The sequence below is a fragment of the Melospiza georgiana genome, chromosome 12 (genome assembly GCF_028018845.1).
Source record: "Melospiza georgiana isolate bMelGeo1 chromosome 12, bMelGeo1.pri, whole genome shotgun sequence".
NCBI classification, from domain to species: Eukaryota; Metazoa; Chordata; class Aves; order Passeriformes; family Passerellidae; genus Melospiza; species Melospiza georgiana.
In genome coordinates this window covers 15,636,771-15,650,019 of record NC_080441.1, presented here as the reverse complement: position 1 = coordinate 15,650,019, position 13,249 = coordinate 15,636,771, and the positions used below count along the sequence as shown (strand labels likewise).

General features: G+C 45.8%; 1 protein-coding gene across 1 annotated transcript in view; it reads right to left on the bottom strand.

Annotated features, from left to right (window-relative positions):
* Positions 1-5,038, bottom strand: part of DRP2 (dystrophin related protein 2) — a 31,373-nt gene extending 26,335 nt beyond the window's left edge. Inside the window, exon 1 of the mRNA XM_058032385.1 lies at positions 4,735-5,038. The gene's annotated coding sequence lies outside the window, so the exon portion shown is untranslated. The remainder of the gene's footprint in view (positions 1-4,734) is intronic.
* Positions 5,039-13,249: the final 8,211 nt, after the last annotated feature.

Genomic DNA, 13,249 nt, shown 5'->3' with positions numbered 1-13,249 from the left:
CAGAGTCCCCATGGAGCAGGGACTGGGGCACTGCACTCACACAGTGCAGACAGCAGGGAGGGAAACCCTTCCACTGGTGTCTCTCACCTGTCTGTGCTGGAGGAACCACTCCAGGCACAAAGGTGTCAGATCAGAGGCATCAGGTACAACCTCCTTACCTGGGGCTGTTTTGCATCCTCCCCCATGCAGAGCACACAACACTTGAATCTGCTCTCAGAACACCCTAACAAATGAAGCAGTGCATGTTCCACAGTGCTGTGTGAGAGCTCCCAAACACTTCAGTACCCAAACCACTACCACAGCTGAGACCTTGATGATCCTCTAGCTGAAAAATGAGAAAGCAAAAAATCTGGATGTTACTTTTCAACAGATGAATGCTTGGGCATTAAAGGTACTAAAACCAAAATAATTGCCTTTTTTTCCTCTTCCTACTTGTTACAAATTCAGCACTGCAGAGCCTGTCCCACTCCCCCCTTTCCAGGCAGTCTGACAAAGGCAGCTGGAACAGCCTTTGCCCAGCCAGTCCTGCTCCAGCTCTGTCACACAACTCTGCACCACCCTGGGATCTCTGTGCCCTCTCTGCTTCCCAGACCTGCTGCAGCAGCACCCCTGGCTGGCTGGAGAGGCTGCCCCAGCTCCTCAGCACCTCTTCTCCATCCCAGCCAGAAGGAAGGCGACAGCTTGCCACCAGTGCACATGGTGCACAGACTTCTCCAATTCTGCTGCATTTGTTTAAAATCCTCCTGATAGAAACCCATATCCAAACTCCCCCAAACAGTTTGGGAATTCACACTGCAGCTGACCCTCCATGGCTAAAGCAAACCCCCAGGATTAGAAACCTGCCACAGGCAGTAGAGTGTAATGTTGAATTTCCAGATCAAGAGGTCTCTCAATCACAGGGTTTATGCTTTGAATTCCTAATTTCCTCCTAAACATTCTTCCCTGAAACTTTCCACTTCAGATCTTGGCCCATAAGGAAAAAAATATGGGAACATCTTGAGGCAAGGCAGCTCAGCTCAGCCTCTATCCCATGAGGAGGGTGGAAATACAAACATGTTCCCTGCTGCTGGAAATGTTAATGGCTTTGTTGTTGTTTAACTTACTGTACAGAGAAGTAATAACATTTTAGCTCAGCATGTTCGGTGTCCTTTCAGGGGAAAGGTGGGAGGTTTGTGGATATTTCAGAGTTCAGCTCCCATGTAGATGCTAACAAAGGCAGCATTCCCAGGCTGACAGGCAGCAGGACTCCCTCGACAGCGTAACAACACATCCTGTTTCAGCAAAAAAAATTATTTTCTGCACTTGTAAGTAAATAATTTAAGCCTGAGATCGCAGGCCAGATGACCTACTTCCCAAGACCCCACTGGTCAAGGTTTGGTGAGAGAAAAGCAACCTTTGTCCCAGTGGGATCAACATCAAAACAACACAGAGCACTGGCCCTTCATCTCCATCTCTTTTCAAACCCAGAATAGATACCCAAACACACTCCCACAAAAATCATCCCAACATTCTCCTGGTGTTATGTGCTCCCATGTACCCTGAAAGGGACTGTCAGCAATCTTCCACATGTGGGAGCATTTCCAACCCCATCATCTGAGGGTTAAAAATCCCAGGGGCCAAAGCTGGGCTTCACACTGCACTTCCACCAAAGAACCAGGGCCCCTTTATTAATTAAAATGAAGGGTGATTCAATTAAGCACCTGTGCATGAGAAGTAACACAAAACCTTGGTTTATCTGGTGGTGAGCAAGCAGCACAAGATGTGTTATTCACTGAGGGTGGGTCAAGTGGGGACTCTCACATCTAATGAGCTCCTTTCTTAAATGGCCACTTGGACTTGGAGCTCATAACCAAAATGTTATTTTAATTCAATGGATAAACAGGTGCCACACATCTTAATAAGGAAGCAGCATCCTTTCCCCTGGCTCACTCACTCTCCAATTTCCTAAGCAACAGAATACACACACTCACACAACCTCAAACTGAAAAATTTCCCCAGTTGGCTTTGCACTAGGAAACTGTGGTGATGATGATGTCCCCACCTCACCAGGTGAGTGTGGGTGTATGCCCACAACATGGTCATGCAACACTGACTACCCTTCTCTCGGCTCAAAAATAACTTAGGGAATTTTTTTACAGGAAGATTGAAAAACTTACATTTCTTTCGCATATCGTTTCAGACTCCCAGCTGGGTTTTAAGTTGCTCCCTCTAAAGCTCACTTTTCCTAGGAACTCTTCCCCTCTCTTAGCAGCTTAAAGTACTGAGATAATGACTCGAGCAGGCAGAGGAGCCAGCTGTGAGCCCACAGCCCCACTGGGCTGGGCACAGAGGAGCTGCTGCCTGCTAGACCTGACAGACAGAAGGAGCAGGAGAAGAGCAGGCAGCAACCTCCCAAAAGGGACAGCAGAACAGGGGAAAAACACTTGCTTAATGACTGAAAGAAGGTTGCACCGAGCATAAAAATTGAACATTCCTTCAGAAATGTGGCTCCTGTAGCCCTGAAACTGCCAATTTAAACCAGTAAAAACCTCAAGCTTTGCCTTTCTCCTCTAAGCACCTGAACCTCCCCTGCTGCTGGAAGCAGCAAACAAGTTTTGCTGCATTGTGAAAAGCACATCACCCATTTGCCAGGCTGTGTAACTGATCAACAACAGTGGGAAGAGCACACCCACGCTCAGCTCTGATGGCCAAGGCAGTGCTGACTCCTGGCTGCCTTGGCACTTGGCTTCTCGCTCTCATGTAAAGCTGGCACCTGCTTCTCCAAACCGAATGCTGTGCCTTGCCCCCAAGGTCGTTTTTACAATAAACTCCCTGCCAAAGCACAAGGCTCTCTGCCCTTCTGAGGCCATGAATTTAATGGCCAGGCTGTGTGCCCCATGGAGTCACATTTCCTTTCCTTACTTGAGATGTGGCAGAGTGACCTTATTCTTATGCAAAGGAAAATGGGATGGAGCAATTTTGGCTCAATTCTGAAAAGATTGGTTTCATCTTCATGAAAATGAGAGTTTTTTGAAGACTGAGTTCTTTCTGGTCAGTATGTCTTATTTCATGAGACTTATAATTCCTCTGTTATGCCTTTATCACAGACACCCAGGCTAAAGGGGAAACCTTGAATGTACTTCTAGAAACATGACTATATTCAGAAATAACCATATGTCTCCAGAACTCAGGACTTTTGTTCGAACCCATTCATTTAATCCCTTCCCTGCCTCACTTTGCTTGGTTTTGTGAAGAGCCACTCCAACCTGAGCAGCCCCATCCACAGTTCCAGCCCTGGCCACGTTTAGAGAGCAGCATTGATCTGCCTCAGGCATTAATCCAGAGGCATGATCCTCATCCCACCTCAGAGAGGACCTGAACACAGCACCACATCACAGCAACACTCCAACACTTCCCCTCCCAGCACTCCACATTCCTGGACACTGCTGCAAAGGGAGACCGTGGTCCTGTTCCTTTCCAGAGAGCCACCACATCCTTGCTGTCTCCAGAATCCTGCCTGGACAGCTCCCACAGCAGCAGGGAAAAGCTTCCAGCCCAGGGAGGGTGTGAGATGGCACCAGAGCCACATGTGAGTGCCAGGAGAATGGAAACACCCCCAGCACAGCTGAACCTGATGGCTGGGACCTCACACAGCTTCCTCAACAAGGGCACTGTGCTCAGGCAGGAAAGGCCATTAATGAGAATAACCAAACAAGAACTCCCACAGGTCCAAGGCAGAGAGGTGAGCAGCAGGAGAGGTGTGAGGGACCTTGGATTAGGGCACAAGGAAAACAAACTGACCAAAAACTGACTAGACCTTTTTTACATCACTAAAACCCAAAATACAAACAAGCATTGGTTTCTCCCAGACAAAGCATGGCATTTAAGGGTATGGGGAAAATTGCTCCACACCCCTGTCTGTCACTGCACATGGGCAATCTCAGCACTGAAACCCCACAAATACAATGCTGGCACTTCCACCAGTGCACCTCCACAGCGGTGATGCTGTGCTGGAGGGAAGGCTGAAGGGAACAGTCTGGACTGGGCACCTGGAACAATCTGTGGCACCAAATCTTGAGAAAGCACAGCCCAGGCTGTCCTGTCTGGCTGGGAGAGGGAGGCAGAGCACTGAGCCCTGGGAGCAGGAGAGGTCCTGGGCTTCCTGCAGACAATCAGGGCTGCCTGCATCCAGGGGAAGGTCAGTGGTGGCAATACCAGCCCTTGAGAGGGAGGAGGAGGAGGAGGAAGGATGAGTGAAAGGAGCTGGGGGAGGGGAGGGCGGACACATAAAGGAGCGAGGCTGGACCGTGTAAGGTGCTGAATGGGAAGGGCAGAGCTGGGACTGTGGGCTGATGCTCGTGAGGAGTGTTTCGGTGCCCTGATCCTGCCAGGAAGATGCTAGAAGGCCACCACACGCCCTGCCCGGGGTAAATAAACACTGCCGGGGTAAATAACCCTTCAATGAGCAAAGCATCGCAGCCGGGCACACCGGGCTCTGCTGCTCGCCTCGGGAATCCGCATCCCCAGCTGCTCCCCGGCCTCTCCCTCCTGGAGATGCTCTTGGCCGCTCTCCTGCTCCCACCCCGACACCCTTCTCTCCTTCTCCGCAAGTTTCCTCACCCGCACATGCACGGGCAGCGCTGCTGCCCAGGGACACGCACGCCCCAAAGAGCGCATTGCCCACTTTGAACCATCCATCCGAATTCTCCCTTTTCCCAGCCCAGGCAGGAACACGGGCATTTTGCCGTGGCCTACCTTGCGAGCGCGGCGGGTCCGGGCGGGCAGCGGGGCTGGCTGTGAATCAGCAGCGGAGCCCCTGGGGCAGGGCTGCATGCTGAGCCTCGGCACCGCTGCCTTCCTCCTCCTCCTCCTCCTCCTCCACCGCCCCGGCTGCTGTGTTGCTATGCCATCACATCCCCGGCAGCAGCAGCAGCAGCAGAGGCTCGCCCGGCTCACAGAGATCCCCTCGGATGGGCAGGGAGCAAGGACGGAGCCCCCCGAGCGCCCGGCCCTGCCAGAGCCCGGCCGAGAGCGAGGATGCCGGGCAGGGGAGGGAACAGCGGGGATGCGAAGATGGGCACGCACGGGAGGAGGAGGAGACAAAATACACATGGAAAGGGGGAGAGAAAAGGGAGGAGGGGAGAGGTGCAAACACACAGAGATCTGACCTCTGGGGAGCTGCCACGGGCTGCTGGGCTCAGCCACGCTTCCCTCTGCTCGCCGGCATCTCCCACCGGCTCTCATTTTAGGTTAGATATGGCCACGCGTGTGCTGGAAAATGCCAGGCACATTCGCCTCCTTCCTTAAGCACAATTTGGGTATCTGACATTAGATTTTTGTAATTTAAGAATAGCCCGTTTTAAAGTTAAAGAGCAAAAATAGGATTATCGCTTAATTTTGGGTGTGCTTCCTGTTCTTCTTAGAAAAGAAAAATAAGTAAAGGAAGGAGGCAATTCTCATTCTCCTTTTAAATGTCAGGGTATCTTCTCTCAGCTCGCAAGAAACAGGAGGATTGGAGCTGCTAGCTTGGGTGAGGACACAAACAGACACAGAGTTGGGGTTTTTGTCCATAGATAACAGTTTACAGTTCTGCAGATCATTCCACCCAAGGATTTCAAACTGCTCAAGCCACCAAGTGATGTTATTTTCATATAACACAAAAAGAAGCAGAATTCAATTACTTGGTGAAAAAGAGGATTCAAATGTAATCCCAGCTCTCTGTTTTAAGCACTAGTCTGTCTCAGCCTCTCCATGGGAAAATTAAAAGTCAGAAAATACAATAACTCTGGTCCTTGTCAGAACAGTCTTTAATGAGTCTTAGCCCATTTTTCCCCAGAGCTGGCAGACTAAAGATGTTATTTTGCTGCTCACACAGTTATGTTATCCAGAAATATCAGTGCTGTTTATAAACATTTTCCATTTCTATACATTTATTCCCTGTCTCAGGTGTATTCCAAAATGCAGGTTCACTCAGAACCAGCACTGTAACAGCTTCACAACTCCAACATATTCCTGAAAAAAATCAATCCTGGTCAAGCCAGCAATGGAAATAACAACTGGCAAACTCTGCAGCATCACAGGGCCTCCTGTGGGTGTAAGGATGATGGTGCTGCACAGAAGGACAGTGCCCAAACCACCCCAGGGCTGTGGCCAGCTGGGTGGGGAGCCCACAAACACCTTTCAGCTAGTTTGGGCACCTTACAGAGCAAAACCTTAATCCCAACACCATGGGGATGCAAACAAATCAAAAGTTTTTCTAGGTAACTAGTTTAAACATGGAAAATGTTTAAAACTCAAAATATCATTGATCTTGTGTAAAATATGTTTGAGAGAGTCATCAGTAAACCAGTGAGCTCCTTGGGATGGTAGCAGCTAGAACCTGCAGCAGGTGGGTGCCTCAAGTTCTCCCTTGATCCCAGATGGGTGCACCAGGAGTCAGGAGCAGAGCACAGCGAGGCACAGAGAACTCCTGTAACCACACTGAAAGGAGATTTTTAAATAGCAACCTCCTTATCTTTGGTTCCAAAAGGAGCAACACTGAATACTTGGAGTACCAACCCAAGAATACTTATTCACTCCACACCTTCTGCTCTTAAAAGCTTCTTCAATAGCTCCTGCTTCCACAACAGCTGTACTGATGCAATAAAATCCCTCCTGGAAAGCTGTATTTAGACCAAAAAAAAAAAAAAAACCAGATATGGATCAGAAGACAAAAATGAGCAGAGACTCTGCTGGGCTATTTTTGTGCACACAGACAAATAAGAAATCTTGGGTTAAATAAGGAGAGAGAGAGGAGGGAAATAACAGCAGAGTCTGGAAGGCTGTCCAGGCAGCTCCACAGACACCATCCTCCAGAGAGACAGGGCCAAATCCGATGGCAGCATGTGTCTGTCACCAGCAGCAGCTGTAAGGGACATGACAACATGGATAAACATATCAAGCCAATCTACACATGCACACAAGACAGACAGCAGCACAGAGATGTGAACAGACAGCATGAACTACAAAAACAAGGTACTTTCCTGTACAAGCATCCTCAATTATTGATTGTTAAAATGCAGTAGAGAAAAAAAAATATCTCTTGTGTCAGTTTAGTTTAAATTATGAGGCAAACCAGAATCTCTGCTGGGAGAGTTGCTTCCAGGGCTGGAAACATCTTCCCAAGTCCTCCAATACTTTCTGTTTTAAGGATAAAATTAGGGCAAGGAGAGGAGGAATTCAGAACTCAAGGGGAACGAGGGAGACCAGCTCGGATGTGTCATAATCACAGTTTTCACATAAGCACTACAACTTTTTTAAGTGTATGGGAAGGTTTCTGAGATGAGAGGCTAAATTTGGTGTACTTTGAGTTCTGAAGAGAACTTAAGCCAAAAAAAATCTCCCAAGGAGCTCCAAGAGCTGAGCTTCCAGAAGATACAGTGGTACTTACTTTATGTATTCCCCTAATGAAACATTTCAGTCATTTTCTGGTTTATGAAACAGCAAATATGTACCTTGTTAGGAAAACTAACAATGTCCACCCTCCCAACAGGGATATCTCAATATGAACAGTGCTAAATACAGTGTACAATCATACAGTAGGTAAAAATTGGGACAAGTTTTATAAGGCTTGAACATAAAATTCACATATAGAGAGAGACACGGACAGAATTTTTAGTTTGAAAGTTCTAAAAGCTATGAGGGCTGTGTTTGCTTTCAGCTTAAATTCTGTATTACATTCTCAATATACAAAGCCATTACTATTAATCACTTGTAAGTTGGAATATCCATAACAATAATTATTCTTGCATTACCAACCAAACAAAAAACATTACCTAAAATTCTGGCATTCATATTTTCAACATAAAACTTCAGGGTTCAATATAATTAAAGGCTATTACTTTTACATTTTTCTTCCCATAAGTTCCCACCAATTAACTTTATCTTCTAAAATAGTGCTTGTCACAGGGAATTGGCTCCCAAAATGTGCTCTTTGAAACATCACATCTCCTGAAAGAGAAAGTTCATCTCTCTGGTACAGAAGAGAAAGTATTGTTACCATCCTTTGGAAACTTTGGTAAATTCTTTCCCTTTCAGAGTAAAGCTCAAATTTATCCATTTACCCCAATTAAAGTGTTTTGGCCAGGAACAGAATGTAGACTTATCCTTGTTAAAAGGAGAATACAGGCAGACAGCAAGAAGAGCACTTTCCCTAGAGCCATACACCCACAGTCCTTGTGGATCCATCTGCTGGAGAAGAGTTTAGTGAGAGGCTTGTGAGCCAGGACAAGGTCCCTTATGGCTTGAAAAAACTCCAATTTCTCCCCAAGAGTCTACAAATCCCTGTTTTCCTGAGACACAGGGCTCCCTCACCTGAGTCTCCTCCTCATTAAAGCATCAGACAGTGCTGTGCTCTCTCACAGCTGCCCACAGCCAGACAGCTGCAGCTCTGTTTTGATTCAGGATCATTGATCTCAGTGGTTGTGCTGTTCCTACCTGGGAGGGGAAGCCAGAGGAGCAGGTCTTGCACAAAGGGACAGACCTGCCCATCAATTCCAGTACATTAGACAGGCCAGCAGGCTGGGAGCAGAGCACAAAGAGCCTCCCTTCAACAAGGAGGAGCAAAACTAGAATTAGAGCCCTAAGAAAATAATTTTGTTGACTGGATATTGTACCATCGTGGGGGGCTTTCTTTTCTTGTTTTGTTTAAATAACTGATATAAAATAAATAACTATACCTCTTTTGCTAGCATCAATAAGCACAAAAACCTTCCCAGAGCAGATTCTACCCTGCTGAAAGCATTTAGAAAAGCAGCAGGGTACTTTCTAAACACATGGTACCTGGGGTGAGAGAGAAGAATGGGCAGAGAACTGATACAAGCCATGCACTCAAACAGAATTAATCCCCCTTTTCATTTGTTCCCACATAGGCCTTGAAACAATCCCCCCAAATGAGAAATAGAGACTATGAGGGAGGAAGGAAATCTTTTCGGAGCAGCAAGTGCCAAAAGAAAGAGGCAAGGGTATCAAAAGAGTGTAAAAGAATTTGGGGGGAGAGATGGAGAAAGAAAAGAGAAAGGAGAAAATGGTAGAAAAGAAAGCAAAAGCATGCAGGAGAGGAGGGTAAGGCAGACAAGGCAGATTTCAGGGGCTGGTTTGTTCTTCAAAAGCTGTCAACACATTTACAATGTGCTTTCCATCCCCCTCCTGCTTTACTGGGCTGTGCACTCAAAGGAGCAGGAAAGCAATCACACAGGAACTGCTGAAGATTCACTTGGACACAGAACAGAGGTGCCCTGAGAGAAAGGAAACTGCTTAGTGATCCGTGCACAACAAACCATGATGGGGATGGTGCAGGGCCTGAGACTGGAGAGAGGGCTGGCAGGAAACCTGCAGAGAGCAGCCTCTTCCTGCAGAGATCACACTGGCAGCACTGACACTGGAGCAGAGCAAGCCAGGCTGCACAGGGATACAGCTGCACATCAAATGTGTGTTCACAGCAGAAGCTTATCCCTGCATTCTTGAAAGGAAGGACCCAAAGGATTTGGGCAGAGAGTAAAATCTTTCAAAGTATCTGTTGCAATTTGCAGCCTAAACCCAGTGCCTGGAGCTCAGGCACATTATAGTGAGTTAAATATCCCCTGAGTGGGGCTGTGCTGGAACAGCCCATCCTGTGTCACGTTTCTGGCAGGTACCACAGCCTGCCTGATGCATGTTCACTCATTCAGCTGCAGAATGGGATCACACCTCAGCCCACAGATTTCTCAACACTGTCAAGGTTAAAATGGTATTTAGAGCCTGTGTAGGTACCTACAGCCCCCTTTTTTTTTTTTTTTTTTTAAGATCAACTGTTTTGGTTTCTACATTTGTGCAAGAGTGAGCCTGGAGATTAAAGCCTTTATTAAAAAAATCTTACCCTCTGTTATGCAGACTTTTTACTCCTACGAGACAGGAAGCTGAGAGGCAGAGAGGCATCCTCACAAGGTACACACACACCTTGCAGGATGGTATTTGTGTGCTTCAACACCTCCCTTGCCAACTATAATTACTTGGACAGGTCTAACAGCTACATTCAGTTCTCTCAGGAATCCTGTGCCCAAACCCACATCACCAAATGCTAACGACATAAAAGGTCTCCTTGGTCAAAAGGTTTGGTGGTATCCAGCCTTCTTCAGAACATAATTGTTGCTTCCATTTTAAAAAGCAGAGCTGTAATGAGGGAAACCCATTGGTAGAATATAAATCGTCTTTCCTGGAAGAAAATACTTGAAGACTTTGTTCTTTCAAGATATTCATCATCCAGAGCAAGCTTTTTACCAATCTCTGTTGTTTTTCATCCAGACTAGATGCATCCTCTGACTAAAGAGCACATAAAGAGCTCCCTCACACACTCTCTCAGGAGCCATGGAGCTACAAATCAGCCCAGTGTGTATTATTAATGACAAGTTATCAGAAGATCTAGGACAACAGCCAGGCTGGAGTTTCTCTGTGCTGTGATTCTATGGAGAAAATGAACCCTTTGCCAGGTCAGACCCCACAGTTTCCCTTGCTCCTGTCTCCACTGTGCACAGATTTGTGATAAGCCATTTTGTCACAGCAGCCAGGAGGTGATTACCCTGCCCCAGAGGCCTCACAACTGAGCTCAGCCTAAAAGACAAAGGTAACCAAGGGAGGAGACACTGGGTAGAGGCACAAAGATCTCAAAGATTGTATAAAAAAAGGCAAAGTGGATTTAATTTTGGTGGCAGGTAAATGTTACTAGAAGAGTTCAGGAGCACCCATGTTGGCACTTGCTAGAGCTGCAGTACAAGCCTCACAGATTCCATTTTCTGAGTGGTTACAGCTGTACCACCTTCTAAATCCTTGGGTCCTGATTTATTCATGGCATTAGGAATGCAAAATGCAAGCAGAGGGAAGTAGGCCAACAAAAGAATAGAAAGCAGGGATACAGAGGAACCAGTTTCTTCATTCCAGCTGAAAACAGGTTGAAATTATTAACTCTTTCAGAGGAAGCTCTCTCTGGAAGGGCAGTAGACTCTGATGCATAAAGGTGCACAAATGAGTCTCCCACCACAAAATTAAAATGATGAACAGGAACACAAAGCAAACATGGCTTCAGAAGAAGATTTCAGATTAACTCTAGCCCAAGGCATCTGGATTTTCAGATGCATAATGCTCCCTGTGTCTGACAGGGAAGGGTTAATGGCTTTGGTTGTGTGACCAGATGTTCAGCTGGTGCAACTCAACACAGATCCATTAGAAATTAGTGGAGCTGTGGCTGCTTACCCCAGACAGGGTTCTGGCCCACTACTTTGAAATCCTATTTAATACCCACTAAGAGATTTTTCCAAAGGGAGAGGCCTCACTTTTTGAAATCAGATTAAAAGCTACTAGCGATGCTACAGGAGGAGTTAAACTGAAATGGCCACTGCCATGGCCTGTTTATGATATTACAAAACCCCTAAATGAAAAGCCTGCAGAAGCCTCATGATAACACCCCAGCACAGCTGTTTCTGCTACTGTTTCATAGTGTCCACCTACCTTACAATGGGCTGAAACAGACATGAGAGGTAAATCGCTCATTTGTCACTTACCAGGAAATGGATGGGTCTTGACTGTGTCCATTTTAGTGCTCAGAGCAGCTGTGGTCAGCCAAGTCTTTGAGCACATGCTTTTAACAGAAAATAGTCTGCAAAATTTGCTGTGATGATTCAAATGCAAAGAGCAAGCAGGGGGAAAAAGATAAGAAAATAGAAAAGGTACAGTAGCACATTTCTCCATAAAAGGGCCATTCTTACACTCAAGTGCAATGCTACTCAGATAGAGGGGAAAAAAAAAGAGAAGAAAACTGTCCAAATGTCAAAAAAGACAAGAGTTACCACAGCATAGAGGCTAAAAGTCATCTCTGGTGCCCAATAATACCAGGCACATTTTTGCTGCATGGGATGGATTTTAAACAGGCTGGATCTTGTCCATCCAACAAAACAAACAAACAAACCCATAAAAAAACCCCTGACATTAAAATGATCTGTCCTGTTGCTGTAGTTCTGCACTTCTAAGTGCCCAGCCCGTGTACTTGAATGTCAAAACTGTGCAGAGTTTGCTTAAATACTTTCACAACCCAGGGTATAACCAAGACCTGTGATGCTGCAAGTCTTCCATAACATGATTCTGTGTTTCCTCAACCAAACACCAACCCCAAGGGAAAACTGATCTCAGCACCAGTAACTGTAAAACATTCAGTATATCCTCAAGGATTCTCTATAAGCCCCTTTAAATACATTTACACACATCACACACACTCTTAAGAACCCTGGCATCTTCCACAAGTGAAATGAAGGCTCTGGCAGCTGACAGGAATGCACCTTCCACAAACTCCAAATTCCAAACAGGAATCCTTGTCTTCCTGGCTCTTGCCTCTTTGAGATGTTCACAGCCTTTCCAGCATAAGTGGAAATAATATTTCCAACACCTTTTTGAAGGTAGCTTCACAGAAAAATAATACTAGTTATATGTTGGGGCCACATCTTGAAACATATCCACTTGGAGGAATTTTTAATAGGTGGAGTTTCTCCTGTTGAAAAAATAGCATCAGGGTTTTGAAGGTCTGTTTCTCCTGACAAAAATTAGCAAGCAGCACTTACACTTCTTGGGATAAGAGAGATGAAAGAGAAGGGCAATACTTTAGACATTAACCAGATGTACTTGAGCTGAGAACTCTGGTACTCAACCAGGCTGATTTTGAGGGGATGAAGAAAGCAAACATCTTGAGTGGCTCCAGAGTTGCTCTCAAGACTGATTCCTTTACTAAATCAAAGCACAGATTCACAATGCAAAATTCACCATCATCTAACCCAACTCTCAAGTGGTTACAACCTTGTTTCACAGCAGAAAAATAAAGTTCATTCAGATTTTGGAAACCTCAGTTCAGCTTCTACTCAGACTTAAAATGAAATTACAGGAGAAGATACATTTTGTAAGAGTTTTTTCAAAATGACACATTAGAAATACTTTACAGAATATATATTATACATATGTACTCAATATACAACACCTACCAAGCTAAAAACACAAAAAGGGAAAGTTACATTTGCACTTATCAATACAGAAAATGGTGAGCTGGTGGCAACACTGTGGAAGTGCTCACACCAATAAATCAACTGAACTCCAGTTCAGTGTACTTTCCAGCTGTACTAGAACATCATTAGAGCCACAGTTAGCAAAAAAACTGTTCCTTAAGCCTCAAAATGAAAATTAATTTCAGGAAGGTCAGATTGGTCAGTCTGTTAAA